General features: G+C 27.3%; 1 long non-coding RNA gene across 1 annotated transcript in view; it reads right to left on the bottom strand.

Annotated features, from left to right (window-relative positions):
• Nucleotides 1–404: 404 nt before the first annotated feature.
• Nucleotides 405–5,686, bottom strand: part of LOC117168770 — a 451,138-nt gene continuing 445,856 nt past the window's right edge. The window contains exon 3 of the long non-coding RNA XR_004466550.1: nucleotides 405–469. This is a non-coding gene — a long non-coding RNA (uncharacterized LOC117168770). The remainder of the gene's footprint in view (nucleotides 470–5,686) is intronic.

Below are 5,686 nucleotides of genomic sequence, written 5' to 3' on the forward strand. Positions count from 1 at the left end.
TACATTTTCTACTAAAAAAGATTTATTTTTCACCAAATGTATAATATTTTATTTTGGAATCTATAAAGATTTGAATTAAAATAAAAAACATTCAATTTAACTCAACAATATGAATTTTTAACAAAATAGTTAAAAATATCTTAAAAAGAAAACAAATTTCAACCACAGAATTCAACGGTAAAAAAAATTGATTAACTGTTAACCAAAAGATGAATTTTCAACCAAGCAGAATAATTTTGTTATTAAAGAAGAGAAAATTCAAGAAAAAATATAAATTAGAAAACAAAAAATGACATTTCAATCAAAAATATTTAAATTCTTTGATCAGGTTTCTATCAAATCAATTTAGAATTTTTATCTTGAACTATTCTAATTGAAATAATTATTTTTGAAAACCAAAACTTACCCCCTCTGATTAATTTGTGCAGCTTTACTCCAAAACTAGACCTCCTTTTTCAACTTCTTCACTCTGTAAGATGAAAAATTTCATTTAAAAATTGACATATCTTCGGAGATCAATATTTATGAAGCGCTAAAAATTGCTCAAAAATCACTGTGTTGAGGTTTGGCATTTGTTATCACTAAGTTGAAGTTAATGTTCGTGATGCAAAGCAGTTCAAATTTTGTAGTACTTAGTTAATTTTATTTTACTTTCAAAAAATTAATTCATTTAAAATCTAATTATTAAGCTGTACAATTAATAAGTCAAACAAGTTGATGCTCAACCAAAAGAGATTTTGATGTGAAAGAACAAAAGTTGAACACAACCGAAAAAGTAGAATTTTTAAAAAAGCAGTTAAATTCTCTGCTGTCGTAGATTAATTTTAGATAAAACAGTTGCATTTTAACCAAAAAGGATGGTTTTTTCAATAAGCTGATTAAGGCTATAATGATAAAGACTTTTTCTTAAAAATTTGGGAAATGATAGTAAACATGCTTACGGAGTCTTCGGATACTTTTTTTGTGGGTTAATACGAAAAATTTTTAATTTCCTAGTTTTGATGTTATACAAAACCATTTAGTATCACAGGAAAAATGCATAAAAATTACAAAATAAATATGAAAAAATCAAAAATAATTTTTCGAAGTGCTATAATAAATTCATGTTGAAATTGAATTCTGACAATTAAGAACAAAAAAATAAATATTCTCACCTTGTTTTTAAAAGTATCTCAATATAATTATCATAAGATTCTTGAAAAAATTAAAAATACTCTTAATTATTCCAGGCTTGTCAAAAAAGAAACTAGAAGATTTTAGAGAATTTTTCTTTTATAATATAGGATTTTATAAAATATTATGAAAATTCCAAGTCCTTTTAAAAGATTTTAAGAACTTTCAGAAGTTAGGAAGGAATCAAGATATGTTTGATACATTTTCGAAAATGTTTCCAAGTTTTTCAGTATTTGTAATTTTTTTAAAACGTCTTAAATTCCTTTAACTGGCACGAATTTTTCTTACAAATTTTAAATAACATTCTAAATTTGAAAAATTGCCTGACAATTTTCTAAATTTTCCCACCAATTTTAAGAAACATTGTTCATTCGCTTGAAAACTTTCGAAATTCTTTTAAATTTTACTAAATATTTCTTAAATTTACCAGATTTTTTGACGTTTTTATTTTACAATCATACCAAATTAAAACATTTTGCTATAAACTTTGCTTAACTATTTTTAGAAGTTTTAGGAAATCGTTTGTTATGTTTAAAAACCTTTTTCAATTTGTTCCTAAAGTTAATTTCACAAAATAAAAAATTACTTAAAATTTTCACACGAATATAAGAAATTTTTTTGTTATTTTTAATCTTGCTAGACCTTCTAAATCTTCTAATTTCTAAAAATTATTTAAATTTTTCCTTTATTCTTTATTTATTCTGCAAAGTTAAAAAAATTGCCTTGAAATCTTTCAGATTCTTCTTTGACTATTTTTGAAATGTTTAAAAATCTATTTAACTTTTGAATATCTTACAAACTCACCTTAAGATTTGTTCTAAAATTATGTAATATGGTAAAATTGCAAAAATTTTTTCTAAAATCTTTCCCATTTTTTTAAGATTTTGGTATACAATTCAAAATTTTTTGTGATCTTTTTTCGATTTTCTCATGAAATTTCTTACAAAACAATCATTGAAAAATTTTCCATTAATTTTTAGAACTTTTTTTTATACCCTGACAAACTGTAGTTGACCTAAAAAATTGATAAATCCTGAAAAATTAAAAGAAATGGTCTCAAAGTCTTCCATATTCTTTTATTTCACATTTCAAAATCTTTAGCATTTAAAATTATTCCTTGAAATTAAACCGAAACCATTTCTTTTCAGATTAAAAACAATTTTATTTCGTAAAACTAATTTTAAGAGATTATTTTTAACGACTTTAAAAGATTTCAAAAATAGTCAAAGAAGAATTAGAAAGATTTTAAGGCAATTTTTTTAATTTTGCAGAATAAATCGAAACTAAATAAAACATTTGATTTATTTTTTGATCTAAGAAGATTTAGAAGCTGTGACAAGATAAGAAAAATTCTGATATTCGTATCTAATTTTAAATCATTTTTTATTTTTAAAAATGAACTATAAGAGAAAATTCAAAAAGGGTTTTAAACATAACAAACGATTTCCTAAAATTCATAAAAAAAACTTTAGAAGAGTTTGAAGCAAAAAGTTTCAATTTGGTATGATTGAAAAATAAAAAATAGGGTAAATTGAAGAAATATTTAGTAGAATTTAAAAGATTACCGAATCAGTTATGGTTGAGAAAGTATTAGAATTTTCCGGAATTTGACACCAAACTTTTTTAATGCATCTCCATGTTTAGAGACCCCCTGAAACCGTAAATCAGGTTTTTACGAAGGCACCTGTCTGCCTGTTTGTCCGTCCGTTCGGCCTTAAGGCTGTTGGAACAGTGCGCACAAAAATGACGAAATCCATGAGACACTCAAAACTTACCAGCGGTCAATGATAATTTGGTTTTGAGGTTTTAAAAATGCACTCAGAATATTTCCCCGTCACCGAAATGGGTTCTATGGTAGTGGGGAAATTTTAAATCAGAATAAAAATGCAATTTGTGTTCTTTATATTCATTGATAATATTGATAATAATTGATAATAATTTTTCAAGTTTAAAAATGTATTATTTAATGATTTATTTATATATCTTGTTGTATTGTAACGTGCAAAACATATATAGAAATAGCGCATTACGTAGAATCGTATGAATAAGGTAAGGATTATAAGCCTATTTCACTTTACAGAATATTAATTAATTAATTAATATTTTTAAAATATAATGAATTAATTAATCAATATTAAGTAATCGCATAAATTTCTTATTGAAAATAACAATATCTGCAGATTTTTGCAGAAATTTGAAAATGTTCGTCGTTTCAATATTGAGGTACATAATAGAAGTTATTGTACACTGCAGACGTCGAATTTAGTATAAAAATTTTTGCAGGAAAAATTTGCAACAATGAAGCAAATAATTACATTACCAGCGCCTACTTTTTAAAAACTAATTTCTACTCCCTGATTCGCAAAGATTCATTATTCCTTGATACCGAGACAGTGCAATCGGAGAGATTCAATGTAAAAAATTAATTGTTGTATTATTACTACTATTATTTAATTAATTTAATTAAATAATTGATTTAATTTAGTTACATTAATTGAATTATTTTATTTAAATAATTAAATAATAGTAGTAATAATACAACAATTAATTTTTTGCATTGAATCTCTCCATGTGCACTGTCTCGGTATCTAAGAATAATGAATCTTTGCGAATCAGGGCGTAGAAATTAGTTTTCTAAAAAGTGAGCGCCCGTAAGGTAGTTATTTGCTTTGTTATTGCAAATTTTTCCTGCAAAAATTTGTTAGTAAATTCGACGTCTGCTTTGTAAAATAATTTATACTATATATCTCGATATTAAAATGACGAACGTTTTTAAATTTCTGCACAAATCTGCAGATATTGTTATTTTCAATCAGAAATTTATGCGATTAATATGAGTGTTCTATTACTTTCAACAGTTTTCCTTTTCCGAAGCCAAGTAAGTCATGTCAAGGAACAATTACAATATAAAGAACACAAATCGCATTTTTATTCTAATTTGAAATTCCCGCCAAGAGCAGCAGATTTACCGCCAGTGCACATGCTTGGTAGTACGATAAAGTAACGTTGATCGATCAGCGCCAAACAGCTGTCAGTCGCTTTGGTCTCCATTCGTATATTTTTCTTAACCACTTTACTCTCATTTTTTCGCTTTTAGCCGATTTAAAAAAAAAAAATAAGACAGCAAGCGCATACGACACAACCATGGAACCCCTTTCGGTGACGAGGAAATATTCTAAGAGCATTTTTTAAACCTCAAAACCGAATTATGATTGACCACTGGTAAGTTTTTAGTGTCTCATGGATTTCGCCATTTTTGTCCGCACCGTTCCCACAGCCTTAAATACGAAAACTCTCGAGAACATGAACGGATGAAATTCATCTTTGACACACTTTTTTTAGGTTCTAAAAGAAACTACGAGTTCGTTAACTAGCAAATTCTGATGAGAATTCAAAAAGTGAGCGCATTCTGAAATTTTTTGAGACCACTTTTTGTTCTGAATTTGAAAAGTTTGTGTACGGATATTTATATCACTAAAATGAAAAAAAGTGAAGAAAAGAAAAACTTTTCTTTTAGAAAGCCCTACAAGACTGTCATAATAAATTCTTGGATTTTCTTCTAAAATCGAAAATTCCCATTTTTATTGCACGGAAAATAATGAAAAACCAGGAAGTCCATTTTATCGTCAAACTAATATATAGTACGAAAAAAGGTAAACTAACCAAAATTGTTATCCCCAAAAATATCTAAAATTTCCTTAAGAATCGCTTCTTCATAGGACGCGTACTTTTTGTCTTAATACTGAAAAATAACACTATAAATAAAAAGTAAAAAGTAATTTTAAAATTCGAAAAATGACGAAAGTAACGAAAAAAAAGATTTAGCAAAACCTGGTTACAAATGTCTGCCGAAAATCGAGCGCACAGCGCGAATGTCACCATTAAAATGTGTACCTCAAATCCTACAGGCCTTTGAGAAACTTAGAAGAGATAATTTTGGTAAAGTTTTATTGAAGCATTTTAAACGCAAAGCGCGACGCCCGAGGTAACCCATTATTAAGGGTGAAGCGCGAGATTCAGCTGATGAGCGCCCTAGGCGCGCTTAAATTGGCGAGCCGTGCGCGCAGCGCGCAAGGAGAATGTGCCCGTGATGCAGCCAGATTCTTAAATTTGGAATATTTTAAGATTTTGAGAAAAGTTCGGGTCATTTAAAAATATTTTAAAGAATTTATGACGCTTTAAATAAATTGAAACTATTTTAAAACTCGGAAACATTTTACAAAATGTATTAAATATTTTTTCATTACTTTCTAGCTTCTAAAAGTTTTAAGCATCTATTAAAATGACTCGAATGGATTTATTATAGCACTTTGACAAATAATTTTTGAATAATTTTAGTTTTGTTTAAGATAAGGAAATTGTGAAATACAAATATTAAAATATTTTAAGCGTCGGTACAAAGTCTAATTGATTAATGAAATACGAGGGTAGTTCAATAAGTCCTTAGAATGACCAACAGATGGCGCGCGAATCGCTCCAAATCATCTGTTTTCAGTCAGCACCACTCCCGACT

Source organism: Belonocnema kinseyi, chromosome 3 (assembly GCF_010883055.1).
Source record: "Belonocnema kinseyi isolate 2016_QV_RU_SX_M_011 chromosome 3, B_treatae_v1, whole genome shotgun sequence".
Classification (NCBI taxonomy): domain Eukaryota; kingdom Metazoa; phylum Arthropoda; class Insecta; order Hymenoptera; family Cynipidae; genus Belonocnema; species Belonocnema kinseyi.